General features: G+C 38.4%; 1 protein-coding gene across 12 annotated transcripts in view; it reads right to left on the bottom strand.

Moving 5' to 3' along the window:
- The window catches only part of MBD5 (methyl-CpG binding domain protein 5), a 130249-nt gene that overhangs the window by 51992 nt on the left and 63518 nt on the right, over nt 1-14739 (bottom strand). For all 12 annotated transcript variants that reach the window (XM_085227883.1, XM_085227888.1, XM_085227889.1 and 9 more), the window contains 2 exons: nt 7997-8132; nt 4007-4198 (listed from right to left, as the gene is read on the bottom strand). The gene's annotated coding sequence lies outside the window, so the exon portion shown is untranslated. The remainder of the gene's footprint in view (nt 1-4006; nt 4199-7996; nt 8133-14739) is intronic.

Raw genomic sequence — 14739 nt, 5'->3', positions numbered from 1 at the left:
AAAATGTTAACGCACAACTTTTAAAAAATATATTCTATTAAAGTTTATTCTGTAAACAATGCAATACAGTTCTCAGCTGTACAAGTGCTGTTAGTTTTGGGTAAGACTTTGTGTTTCTTAAGCCAAAAACTTCTTCCCCTTCTCCCTGCCCCAGAGAGACGTGAGAACAACATCAATCCTCCCTGCCCTCGCCAAGCTGCTTCATTAGGGATTCTGACTCACCAACTCACCATCCCTGTGCTTGGAGATTTGCAGTTAAGAATGGCAAGGTATATTTAGCCCAATAAGATGAGCAAAGTACATAAGTGTTAATGTCTGTATATTTTTTGGTTGAAATTTTACCTAGCAATTTTCAGACGTATTCACATTGACACCTTAGTAAGCATAAATTACACTCTCCCATTAACTGTGAAGATTACAGTCTGGCTCTTAGAAAATGAAACGTTTGCTTCCTGTGATAATAAAAAGCATTCTGTTCTCCACCACAGTACACAGGTTGTGAAACTCTCTCCTTGGAAGTATTTTTGTCATTCACACCATCCAAAATTTAAAATTTTGAAACTTCATATTTAGGATTAAAGATTTTAAATACTTATAAATAGATTCTCTGCGTATGTTTGCAGAAGTACAATTTTAGGAAAAGAAGCATGAGTAACTTCAGACTCAGAGATGGGGAATGTGGAGTTTTGATGTTAGCAACCCGCAATCTAAGCCAAAAGTCTGGGCACTGTCACTAAGTGCCTAAAGCACTGCTCTGCACAACAGACTTCAAGACTTCCAGAACCCAATTCTTTTGCCACTGCTTCTTTCCTTTCAACTCTTCCCTCCGTGGAAACCTGACAAGGGTAAAATGTTGCTGACATGGACTTCTACCAACAAAAGCCAATATAGTGTGCCTATAGAAAAGGATAGTTAGGCTATCAAATGAACTTCACCTAAAAGGATTTTTGTATCTTTAAGCGCCTTCTTCCTCCCTCCTCAAAAACGTAGGGTATGTTTTAGGACCTGAAAAGGACCTCAAAGACTTCCTGGGGAGCATGATTACTCACACCAGGTCCCAACTACTCTGAAAGCCTGCTATTGCATACTGTCACGACAGCACTGGGTTTTACACAGAGCTCTGCCAGCAATCCATAGCTTTGCTTGCTTGGTGCACTACAAAACATGACTTTACTACACATGCAATAAACTGCACAAACCCTAAGCCAGACATAAAAAGGTTTGGGTCTCCTCAGAAAGAACTGAACAAAAGGGTGAATCACATTCAAGCCCTACAAGAGTATTGCACCAGCTCATCAAAGCAGAGCAAACAAAAACGAGGGTAAAGGACCACAGGCAGCCAGAATTTAAAACCGTGTGTCCCTATAAGGAGGCATTACACCCAAGAGTTTAAGAGCTAACCATAAAAGAGAAGAATCTAGAAAATGCACAATTTCATCCCAAACAGAGGAGAATATACTGTGCTAGATCCTAACTCAAAACTCAGACAGACCTTTATTCTTGTTACGAGTCCCAGGAAATGCAGAAGGTAAGCACCTAACAGGTATCAAACATACTCTGGTACCATTCTCCAAAAAGTGAGCTACTGCAAAGCATACCAGCAAAGAATCATTCAGTCAGCTCTAATTTAAAACTTCATTAAAAGAAATTCCTTCAGCAACACAAACATATTCCGTCAAAAAACCCTACAAACAAAGCCATCAGTGTCATCAACTCTGGATTCTTGGCAGAAAAATCTAAAAAATGTGATTTTCAACCAACAGGTATCTCCCTGCATTTAAAAAAAGAAGTGTTTAGTTCTTACGTTACACTTTGGCATGCTATCTCAATGGAAGTGTGAATTTAAGGCAATGAAAGGCAAACTTCCCAATGTTGCTGAACCTGAATTTCTCACTTCATTTTAAATGTGGACTTTCCAAAGCACTCAAAGCATTTTATTTACAAAAAAAGGTTATTTATTCTTCTTAAAAGTGCTGTAAGGAAATTGTGTAAATACCATATACCTTAAACTACCTTGAAGAAGATTATTAGTAACAAAAAAAAGTTCTCAAGTTGGACTGTTTTCTCTTAATCCTTGGTGCAATTTAAATTTGCCTTTTTTCCTCGCTCTCTTCTCTTTCAAATCTGTAGAGCAACCACTACCATTGCTTTTGATAAAATTCTTATCTTTTTAAAGTTTTATGCCCATCCTACAGCGTTCTCTTTTTTCCCCCACCACAAACAAACCTCATTCTTCCTGCTGCTCTTTAAAAGTACTGCTTTTTCAATCTGCCACTAGTTCGTTGCTCTGCTTTCTCATCTTCCTACTAATAAGCACTTTCCATAAAAGACCACGTTCAGTACAGCAAAATATATTCTAAGGTCTCACTGACAGTGAATACTTTTACAGACAAAAGACACTGATGTTTGTAAAAACTCTCAGCACCTGAGAAATGAGTATTTCTGATCTTTGTTATTTTTCAAGCACTTCAATCATCTTCCTCTTATACAGGGGACGTGCAACAAACTCAGATGTAGCACGGAAAATTCTGAATAAACGTATGGAAAAAAAAAAACTTTCATATTGAGGACGGCTCAATAAACTGCTGGCAATGGTCCAGAGAAGCTGTGGGTTTCAAACCTTGGAGATGCATAAATCTGAAGTTAACAAAGCTCTGGACAATCTTTTCAGAGCTGCATCAGATGACCTCAGTGGCAGAAAGTCGAAGTGGGGCTCAGTACCTAGTGATGTATCCTAGGAAATATCCCCGGAAATCTGAACATCTGCTTTCAGGAATTTACAGTATTAAGCACATAAGCCAGAAAAATAAGTATTTCTGAATATAGCTTGAATGTTATATTCCATAGGTACAATTAACAAATACATGGGAAAAAGACACGAAGAGGTCCTCCAGATTTTCACAAAATCTGATCAAAGAAGATTGGTCTTCTGTTACATCTCTCAACTGAAAGGGATAGCTCTCTAAAAAACAGAGATTCAAAATGAGTTCTGGTCATCAAGTATTCTGTGGGAATGCAGCATGTATCGGTTCAGAGGTGATCAGACAGAATTCTATATTTTCTCTGAAGAAGAAATCACTGATAAGAATGAAAATGTACTGGTGTGTTTAAGAATCTTACTTTGAAGCAATGGATATAGTACAGATACTGCACTGACTCATTAGGATGACCAAACAATCTGTTGTAGATTAACATAATTTTATTTAAAAAGAAAAATGTACATATTTCTTCAAGTGGGGCACTTCAGATTAGGGATCTCTTCAGTCTTTTCTGGAGGGATTTAAAAAAGCTTTGGAGAAATCTTAAAGCTATGGAATTAGCCTGGTATTTATAGCTCAGTTTCCTACTGTGTTCTTTGAGCTTCTAGGACATTTTTTTTCTCCATCTGCTGGTTGTTGACATGGTATAACCTTATATTTTGATTATGAAAATGTATAAGAGCAAATGCTTTGCACTTTACTGTAAAGTTCTGCCTTTATTTCAGGGCAAGGCAGCTATGCTCTGCCACTACTGTATCATGTAGGTCAAGAACTGCTGTATATTTTCTGATACAGACAAATGGAGTTCTATTGTTTAATTACATCAAAATATATTACTACCAATCATGACTAATACTCCATATGAATCATGCTGCCACAAAATGATACTTTTCATACCATTAGAACACTGTACATTGTACGCTGTTTCAAGAAAATCTGTTAAATCTAGGTCAAGAATGCTTTCTTCTTTGTTCTGTTATCAAGGAGGTCCACGTATCACTGCATGTTTATCTCATATAAAGATATGAATTGCCAAATTGCTTACTTTTCTACTTTACCACCATTAAACGTCGGAGACATCCATTGTTCTGGTTGCTTTTTTTTTTTTAACATTGGCTGAAATCTTTTGTATTATATTACTTGAAATACATTTTATAACAATCCTCACTATCACAGAATGAAACTATCAAAATAAAATAAAAGTTTTCCAGCTTAAGAAATGCACTGATTTACTTTTGAATACTCACCTACATTACTCCTCATGGTCTTGCTTCTAGTTTCCTTGGGGATATTTAGTCTTCTTAGAATTCTTGATGCACTTGGAGATTTGCTTTAGATATTCTCCTGTTGTGATCTCGATAATGGGCTATGTCCATTGAGGCTGGCTCCTTGTCTTACTGCACCCCTCATGTGAGGAACTCTTGCACGCCAGGTTACATCTATTGAGACAGTAGAATTATTTAAACTAAAACACGAATGTTTTTATTTCATTTCTCTTGATTGCCTCCTAAGCCTTACCCAATGACTTTGTAGCAAAAATTGAGATAATATTTGCTGTTAAGGAAAGCAAGGATGGCTCTGACTGGAGCTGATAAGAAATAGATAGCTTTTAACAAATTATGATGGTTCACTGTCCACAGGAATGGACAGATTTCTAGAAAAATCAGCTTAAGATTTTTATAACGCTAGAACTAGTACGAAACTGTATGATACAAAGTTCATGGCTTCAGACAACCATAGCTGTCCTGACACATGCTAATAGCCTTTAACTAGTAAGGCTAGAAGTTAGGCTTTAGAGAGCTAAATACCACAGCTACGTGATAAAAACACACACAAACACAGCAGCAGTCTCTCTCTTCTAAAACCTTAGTTATGTCAAAGGCCCTGTCAGTACTGTATATGAGCTACTGCAGAGGTACACAGACACAGGTGAAGCTCCAGCTGTAAGAGCTCGTGTTATCACAGCAAAACTTGCCTATCGAAAACAAAAGCACTGGGCTTCTCTTGAGTCATTTCCTTTGGAAACAACAGCACCACGTATCTGTAACCCTCCACTTGAGCACGACAGTTTCAATTTCTCTGACGCTGAAAGGAGTTAAAAACCTTTGCAAGACTTTAAGTCAATTAATTAGTTCTTTTAGAAGTGAAATGGATTGGAGCTCATTAGGTTAAAGACATAGCTAAAAGACTTGATGTTGGCCTTTAAAGCATTGTACCTGAAAGCCTGAGGTCTCAGTAAGAGAGCACAGCTAGAAACCAGAAATACGCTTTTAACAAATTCAGATTTATAGGCAATTTCCCATGTTATGAACAAATCTTTCATTGAAATGGATGCAACACAACCAATCAACAATTTCTGCATCCTACAGAAAGCCTGAAGAATTTGCTCTGATTTACAGATCACTTATTTGGGACTCCTCTTAAAGACATCTGTCATTGCAGTAAAGGTCTTTGTTGTTGTTACAAACCTTTTCCTCTTACGTTACAACATTATACACATTATACAAACATAAAACAAAAATTTCAGATAAGTGATGTGAACTGAGTATAAGGAGTTAAGTGACAGGAAGTACATTGATAGCACATATCACAGTATTTACTATGATTCTTAAAATATTTAAGTTAGTAAGGAAATCCTTTTTGCTTTCTTGGTGATGAGCTGGTCTTTAGCTTCTGTTGACTTTATTAGTAGTTGTAATTTAACTATCAGTTGATTGGCACCTAATTTCAGGGCAAAGTTGGGGCATGACATCCCCTAACAATCAATCTGCCTTTTTGCACTGAATTCAGCAGCCCAGTAGAGCCTTCCAGGCTCTGTTTAGAAAGAAAACTATCTAGAGAGAAAGTGATTGACAGCAGTTATTTGTTCCCAGATTATCCAATCCATATATATTATTAAAATGATTAAAATGAAAATTAAATAATAATAAAAAAATAATACTATTATTGGTAAAAAAAAATCTCTTTCATTGAAATGGCTTACAACAATCCAAACAGAACCATGTGACTTTATAAAGGCAGGAGGTCTAAATACTGATTACATACCACTGAAATACGCTGCATTTGATTAAGTGAAAAATTGGAACATAATGCTAAGGAGAAGGATGTCGAGGTACAGACATCCAGGTACATCCAGTGGAGATGGGAAGGCACGGAACTTTCTCCCCAGACTTGTTTTATCAGGCTCCAAGCAATGGGCCTGAGCTGCTGGTTTTAGCTTATCGAGAACCCGAATGTCAGTGTTTTATAAATCACTCAGAAATTCTGAATCCTAAAATCTGACATGTAAATGGCACACTTTAAACATAAGAATTTCTTCTCCTATTGCCGAAATGACAAACGTTTAATGTTCCCTCTGTATGTAATCTACTCTTTATATCAGCTGCGTGATTATTTTTTAAAGGAACGTTTTTACTTGTTATTCATAAAACTACAGATTAATGCTTTAAGAATCTGTGACTTCAGAGCAGCTAATTTTTACAGTGACAAAGAAAATAGAAATACGACATCACTTTTTATTATGTTTGCAGACAAATATATTTTAGACTACGTTTTTACTGTGCATTTAATATTCTTCAGATAAAATTACTTATTAACGTTTAATCACATTGAAAGGTATTGATAAGAGAGATTTTTGTAAAGGCTTTCCTAAAGCAAAAGCACAGCAAACAATATGAAACTGATTTACTGGAAACAATTTCAATAGATGGATGAAACAGCCCAACAATGAAAGCTATGTCATACCAGGGCTTAAAATAACTGGGTCACGTGGACAATACTGAAGATTTAAGTAGCATCAGTAAAAGAAGCCTCCACTAAAGGCCTCAAGAATTTGACAAAAAAGCATTACTAAAATGAATTCAAATAAAGAACCTAGTTTTTAACTTATAGCATCTAAATAAAATAGTAACAATACATTAATTATAACAATTGTCTGTGTTGAACATACAGAAATGGAAACGTGTAAGCAAAGATGTAATTAAACTTTCTGCTGGGAAAAAAATTACCTTTACTGTATGTATTCCATTTACAAGCCTACAAGCATCAAAGTAATAGCATCACACTCAGCACATGCTGCCAGTGTCTTACACAACCCTCAAAAGAGTTTTACATGGTGACTCAAGAGAATTTCTGTGGCAAATTCAATAGGCTCCATATTGCTCTTCCCCTCCTGAAAGTCTTGTTCTCTCTCTCCTTTTATCCTGCCTCTCAATCCTTCTTTGCCTACTAGGAACTACCAGGTCTCAAGACTGACTGGACCTGATGATTCCAAGATCTTTTCCCACCTTGGTGATTCTATGATGAAGTATTAAAATAATTATTTGAAAAAAGTTGTGAAGGTTTTTGTTTGTTTCTTTGTTTTTAATTAAAAAAATGGTTACTTGACATAAAAATCACACTTCTGAAAATCTGCTTTTTAATCTAAGAGTGATTGCACAGACTATCCTAGTCCTTATTAAATAATCAGCACTGAACCACGCACAAAAAGACCAGTTTATTTTTATCATTCAGAGATAAGTATAGGGCATTCATAGTGATTTCACTATGTTTATTTTCCTGTTGCATGCATATCCATAACAATAAATTTTCCAGCAAGTTCTCACCAAGTTGCTGGAATCTGACGGTGGATGTATTTCTGGGGAAAAGCCATCTGGTTTTTTTCAGTGAATGTGCTTTCTCATTTGCTTGTGAGCTTTCTATTTACATAACAAGTCTGTGATAACAGAGTAAAAGAAATCCTGTCCCCATCTAATCTCCCAAGATACATACAGTATTCTTACAACTATGGCATTTGATGCATCTAAAATTAGAGACTCTACTTTTTATAAAACTAAATAAAAATGCCAAAAAGTGATCTTCCAGTAAAAGAAACAAATTCAGGAACTTTTCAGCTGTGTGCTGTCACAAATACGTACAGAAAAAAGAGGCACTCTGCCAGTTCTCTTTCATTTTTTAAGGTCTGTTTTATCTACGTATCTTTTACAGCAATCTGCTTGTTCATTGGCTGTTTCTCATACTCTCATACATTCTCTCCATTTACCCTGTGGCAGAACTGAAAAATGCTCCTCCAAAAGTGTGTCTTTGAAATCACAGTCATGGGCTGCACGCTGGAAAAATTTGGCAGAAATTCAGAGGCTTGATTACAAGCATCCAGCCTGATATCGTTTTATTTTCAAAAATTTTTCCATAGATATGTGGCATGAAGAGAAATGGTGGGAATGAGGGAATCTACTCACCTCAAATCCAGAAGATCGGTGGAGGTAATCCACCAGATTTTGGTGGTTCTCTGAATTTTGGAAAGAAAAAGTGAAGTGCTGTTTCTTCTAGTCTTTATATTTTTCTGTCTGTTATGTTTTGATTTGCCTCTTCTTCCTAGAATAAAAAAACATGTTTTAATAAAACACGATTTGCAGAAAGACAAAGTATCAATACCTGTACTTAAAGCAGACTGCATGGCTTCTCCGAAAGACTGCTTCACTACACAAAAACCATGGGAACAGTCTCAAAAGCAAACACTGAAAAGAACTGGTTGGTTTATCAAGGCTGTCTTAGTAGTCAGTGAGGAGAGATAGAGTTCAAAGTGTGATGTAAAATAAATGAGTGTAATCTGGTCCCAAATACACCTGCATTCTTAACTGCCCTCTAGAAGGGCCTCTATCTTTGATGACCATAAACAGAAAAGCCTGTGTCCAAGGGTAGAATGGACTCTGGCTATATCCTCTTGCTACACATTTGCACAGAATTTAAAGTGATAGAAACACAGCCTCCAGAATGGATAAGTGGACTTTTATATTAAGTGTTCTGGAGAAGACCTCCATAACCCTCGTGGGCCTCCAAACTTGGGATATTCTGTAAATACCATAAACCTTCAAAGGACTGAAAATGTAAAAAAAGACGAGCAGTTGTTATTTACAACGTGCTTATATACATACATAATCACATTGAAAGTATTGCTTCCTATTTATTTCCATGGAAATGACAATCGATGCAAAGAGCACAATAATGGTATTAGATAGAGCAAATTCTCAGAGTCACCACCTTCAGCTATGCATTCTTGCCAGCAATGAACAAAAGCCTGCGTGTGGTTCTTGCAAAAATCTGCACCAGTGGAGGTGACCCACTGCTGCTGTCACCACTGCTGAAATGCAGCAGCCCCCCTCACAGTGCTCACACCCACAGCTTGGTCTCCATAAATGTTCACAAGCATCAGTGAATGTCAACGGGTGCCATGTTTCCACACAGAGGAATTCAATGGCACTCCTTTGCTCCATGCATACTTCCATGTCAGACGCCAATTGGTCCAAGTGCCCTTCTGTGCCATCACATAATGGGATATTGGTGGGAAGATTCAACCACAAGCTGAGTCATACCAGGGCCTTGTACTTCATTATGCAACATCAACAGCCAAGAAAATCTCCCTGCATGTGATTACATCTGGACAAACACCAAGGGCCACAGGACCTTCAGATTTCCCCAGGGTAGACCTGGAACCTGCAGAAAGCCTGCGAGCCGGGAGGAGGCAGTGTGCTTCCTCACCTCCGTTTTATGGAAGGCTGTGGAGCACACACTGCAGCCCCAAGCTGCTTCCTCTCCTCCACTAACGTGGCTCCAGAGAATCAGATAAGGGAGCCGATTTGTGTATTTCTGTCGGATTAGTCTTAACCTACATTGGTGCCCTAATCTCTGTGGCTGGAGGCACGCGGGTGCTGGAGCGGTGCAGCAGGGAAGGGCAGGGCCTGCTTCTGCTTGGAGCTCTTCAGGATTCCTTCCCCACCTACTTACTTCATAATGCCACGCTATTGGACATGTCTTCTTCCCTGGTTTTCAAAGGAGGACTTTAGTATTTTATTTAATTGTTTAAATAAAAGCAATATTTAGCTGTCTACGCATTCAAAACATTTTAGAATTAAATTTAGAATATAACTGCTGTGATACTGATGAGTAGGTATGCCTAAAAACCCGTTCTGAGTACCTGATAAAAGTCATCATAAAAGTATTGGAAATGTGGAACCCTGTTTTTCTTTTACCGACTAGAACTCCTATATTTTACCTAATATTTCCCAGGTATTTGGTTAAAGCCAAGTTAAAACATAACAGATGTCCTAACAAAACGAGAAATAAATATCTGAACTTCTGAGAGAACCTCTGCTCGAACACTGGCCTTTTACCAGTCTGCTACTTTTCTGTACTGGCTGAAGCTGCCTATCCTAATGTAACATCAGAAATGCATGTTAAGTGCCCCCCACCACGCTGTGAATTACGTTAGAGCTCAAAGGAACACAGCAAAAAAAGGTAGATCCCTTAGAGAAGCTCATTTAAAAATTAGCCACAGCACTAAGGCTAACATACTAACACATTTGTTTTACTTCTGTGATGCATAGCTATAAGGCTAACATACTAACATATTTGTTTTACGTACGTGATACATAGCTGCAAGGCTAACATACTAACATTTTTCACAGGTTTGGCAATGGTGTCACTGGAGTGGATGTAGCTTTGAACAGAAAAGATGTAAGAAGGGATACTGTCTTTTTTTTTTTTTTTGTCACCAATTACAGGAAAAAAAGAAGGAATGGATTTTTAATTTGAAAGCAGAGAAAATCAGAGACATCAATCTATCAAATCTCCATCCTATAAATCCTACAACTCTCATACGTTCATAAAGAAAGTGACAACTACTAATAATATATCTTACAAAAACGAAAATGCTTTTATTTATAAACAGCCTTGGTTTTGACAGGAAAGGTGCATGCTACTATTCAGAAACAGCATACATACAGCCTTCACCCAGCAATTTCAAAACAGAACGAAAACAATCAAATTGACAAATAGATCAGTTTCCCACCATAAAGAAAATCACTCCTATGTACAACCTTGGGTAATAAAGAGGTAAGCAGAGCGCAGGCCCATGTGCCACAGCACTCATCTCACCTAACTGCTGGTTGCTATGGCAAGCATTTGCCCGTGTTTTGTACATTAAACTGTAATATGTTTTCTGCTTCCTTCCTCTTGGTATTTTGATGAAGTTAACACTCGAGCTTTGGGCTTGAAAGATACGAAAACTGTAAGTTCTCTCAAATAATCATGCATTCCAATTTATTTTGGTTTTCCGAAAAACATCTGAGAATCAAGTGATATATTTAAAAAATATTTTCATTCATCTGCTAGTGATTTATTTCCATTAGCTACTTTACGTACCTTTTGTAATCACATTTCTACTTCCTAACTCACAATGGAAATGTAATCTACTTTTCTCCTTCACTGATCTTTAATTTAATACAGAGATAGCCGTGAAACTGATGAGAACTGAGATGAGATCCAAATTCTAGTTCTGTGTAGTACCAATTTGCCTTTCCTCCACTTTTTGTCTTTCAGTGGATGTTAAGGATAAAAAAGAAAGAAAATACGAAGAACTTTACACAGCCATTACTATGGCAAACTAACAAATAATGGGGTGCTTTTCTGAGATGGTCTCTCCTGAAATACTACAGTGACATTTCAAAAGATGTGTAGCAGCCAGCTCTTGCCACAATGACAGTCATCCTAATGAGGAATGTTCATCCATTTTTTTCTTGATCTGCATGACTAACGTGAAGCCTTACTATAAAAGTAGAACTATCTCAAAGGGAAGGCTTAATTAATTATCCACAATAGGAGAAACACAACCCTCTTCTCACCACAGATCTCCACACCAGACCAACTGCAAACTCAAATGTCATCTGCTGACAGAAAGATTCATGAGAGTACTTGCAAAGTTATACACATATTTTTTTAAGGGAAGTTAAAAAAAGTAATAAAATGTTGCTTTTGATGGTAATGGTATTTTCCACTGTCAGTGTGTATGTGCTTTCCTTCTTTCCCCACACGTGAGAAGAAGGAAGTTGTACATGTCTCGATTTGTCTATTGCATCATTTTTTGACATTAGAAACTAATAAAGAGAATTTCATAGCACGGTCACTAGAACTGGATTATGACTTTTTAACCTCTTTTGTGCTTCGTAAGGTGTAAGAACTACAGAGAGAGTCTTAAAGCATATTTGCAAACTGCAAAAGGGCAATTACAAATGCATTAAATGCCTCATATTTACCTTAATATCCCTCGTAATGCTTAACATAGATGAGGCACAGGACACAGAACTTACCCTGAAGACAGCTAGAGTAGCCCTTCCTCCTGCCTAGCTTTCCTGCTGACCTTTTCAGTGAACAAACAGGTGAATAAGCATGCCAACAGAGTAAGCAACAGATGAGAAGTATATCTGGACTTTAAGATGCACCTCATACCCAAAGCCTTGAACTTATTAGGAAAAAAGAAATTTATCATCACATAACAAACTGCCTTCTTTTAGGTATGATATGCTATCATCCAAAATGAAATACTCTTTCCTAAACTGCGTTAGCTCTTATTTAAAAAGTCGTGGCACAGTTTCCTGCAGCTGACAATCTCTGATGGCTGTCAGCTCTCGCTCTGCAATGAGCAGCTCTCTGCACCACTGCAGCCTGCAGTGGGGGAACCAGTGCCTGCTTTCCAGTACTGAGCCTTCTCAGTGTTGCTTCACTGTTCTTTTTCATGAAGCCTTTTACAGAAGAAGTACTTGAAGGAAGTTTAGGGACTCTGAGTTCATTTGATGGGTGGACCATTCAGTGGATAAGAAATTGGTTGAAAGGCTGCAGACAGAGGGTGGTCATCAATGGCTCTGTGTCCAGGTGGAGGCCAGTAATGAGCAGCGTCCCTCAGGGCTCTGTCTTGGAACGGTACTCTTTAACATCTTTATCAATGACATCCATGATGGAATTGAGTGCACCCTCATCAAGTTTGCTGACGACACCAAGCTGAGTGGTGCGGTTGACACGGTGGAAGGAAGGTAGGGCCATTCAGAGGGACCTCGACAGGCTGCAAAGGTGGGCCAGGGTGAATCTAATGAGGTTCAACACAGCAAAGTGCAGAGTTTGGCACTTGGGCCAGAGGAATCCCAGGCATCCATACAGACTGGAAGGAGCGGTCCTTGAGAGCAGCCCTGTGGAGAAGGACCTGGGAGTCTTGATAGATGAAAAACTTAACATGAGCCAGCAGAGTGCCCTTGCAGCAAGGAAAGCAAATGGTATCCTGGGCTCCATCAGAAGAAGGGTGGCCAGCAGGGACAGGGAGGTGTTGTCCCCCTCTACTCTGCTCTTGTGAGGCTCCATCTGCAGTACTGTGTCCAGATCTGGAATCTGGAGCAGTACAAGAAATACAGAGAGCTGTTGGAGAGGGTCCAGAAGAGAGCCACAAAAATGATCAGGGGACTGAAGCACCTCCCCTACGAAGACAGGCTGAGGGAGCTGGGCTTGTTCAGCCTGGAGAAAAGAAGGCTGCGGGGTGAACTCATTGCAGCCTTCAGTACCTAAAGGGAGCCTGCAAACAGGAGGGGAGTCAGCTCTTTACAAGGGTAGATAACAGCAGGACAAGGGGAAATAGTTTTAAATTGAGGGAGGGGAGATTTAGGTTGGATGTCAGGGGGAAGTTCTTTATTACAAGAGTGGTGAGGTGCTGGAACAGCTGCCCAGAGAGGCTGTGGATGCCCTGTCCATCCCTGGAGGTGTTCAAGGCCAGGCTGGATGGTGCCCTGGGCAGCCTGGGCTGCTATGCAATGTGGAGGTTGGTGGCCCTGCATGTGGTAAGGGTGTTGGAATTTCATGATCCTTGAGGTCCCTTCCAACCCTGGCCATGGATGCTCTGAAAGAATTTACACAGGGAAGCCACTGCACCACCTGGCATGTAACATGCTGCCTCCTGAAGGCCTCCTCCTTCGCCATCAAGCAACAGTCATCCTTTTGCTTCCTCCATGGAACTCTTTCAAACTGACATTGCTACTAATTAGTGCTACTAATTGTCCAATTCATTCATAAAGTGCCAGGATGGTATTTTAATAATCCCCTGGCACTAGACTCCTAAATCAGAACTCAGTTTCTGTTTCTGGAATTTTAATACTATTTCTGTTAAGGTTAATAGACAATTTCCCACTGAGTTTAATATAACTCACATTGGATCACTACTGAGTCTGTATTTATAATAAAACGCCATACTATTTGAATCTGTTTGAACACTTAAAAGATATCCACTTTATTTATTCACAGATGTCAAAATTCTCTAAAAAGTTAGCCTAGAATGATTTCACAGAAAGCTCTGACATGATTCACAGAGTTTGTTTTTCAGCTATGTCCAAAATCCATGGTACTAAGTCATCAAATAGCCCTCTGGCTACGAGAATCATCACTTGCTGCAAGGAACATTAGGACCAAACATATGTACATACTATGAAGCTTTTTAAATGACAAATGTACCAAATGGCATTGGGGAAAAAAACAGCCATCCTGTGAAAAGGTTAATTAACTACTTCTTTATTGCAAGAGTTTTCTGAAGCCCTTTAACTACTTCTTTATTGCAAGAGTTTTCTGAAGCCATAGCCAAAGGGCCAGAGATGAGAAAATGGCCCCAGGAATCTAGCTAACATGGACTTCCTTAATTTTATATAAACAACTTGTATGTGTAAATATATATATTTCACTGATAGGATGTTTTAATGAATTTGCTGATCTGCAAGCTTTATGGTGACCTTTGGCTACTGCTGTATATATGGTGGATATTGCTATATATCAAGTACTGTTCTGTCCACTGCTGCGATCTTAAAACTAATTACCTCTGCTACAGGATTTGACTACATTGAATTTTTCTGAAACTACGTTTTCAACAGCAACTGAAATACAAAAGCATTAATACGGCTGTATATCTATTTATATAAAATTCAAATCCAAGAAAAACTACAAGATGAAACCTTAATTCCAATTGGAGAGCCACAGCAACAATTTAAAATGTATTATCCACAGTAATGTGATTTCATGATAACCTACAAGTACAGTGCACAGAACCAGCCTGAGGTCAGCGAGAAAGCCATTCCTGGAAGAGTTGATCATAAACATCAGATCATGGCTCTGAGTTAAT

This window comes from Meleagris gallopavo, chromosome 7, assembly GCF_905368555.1.
Source record: "Meleagris gallopavo chromosome 7, MGAL_WU_HG_1.1, whole genome shotgun sequence".
Classification (NCBI taxonomy): domain Eukaryota; kingdom Metazoa; phylum Chordata; class Aves; order Galliformes; family Phasianidae; genus Meleagris; species Meleagris gallopavo.
This window is presented reverse-complemented; position numbering and strand designations above follow the sequence as displayed.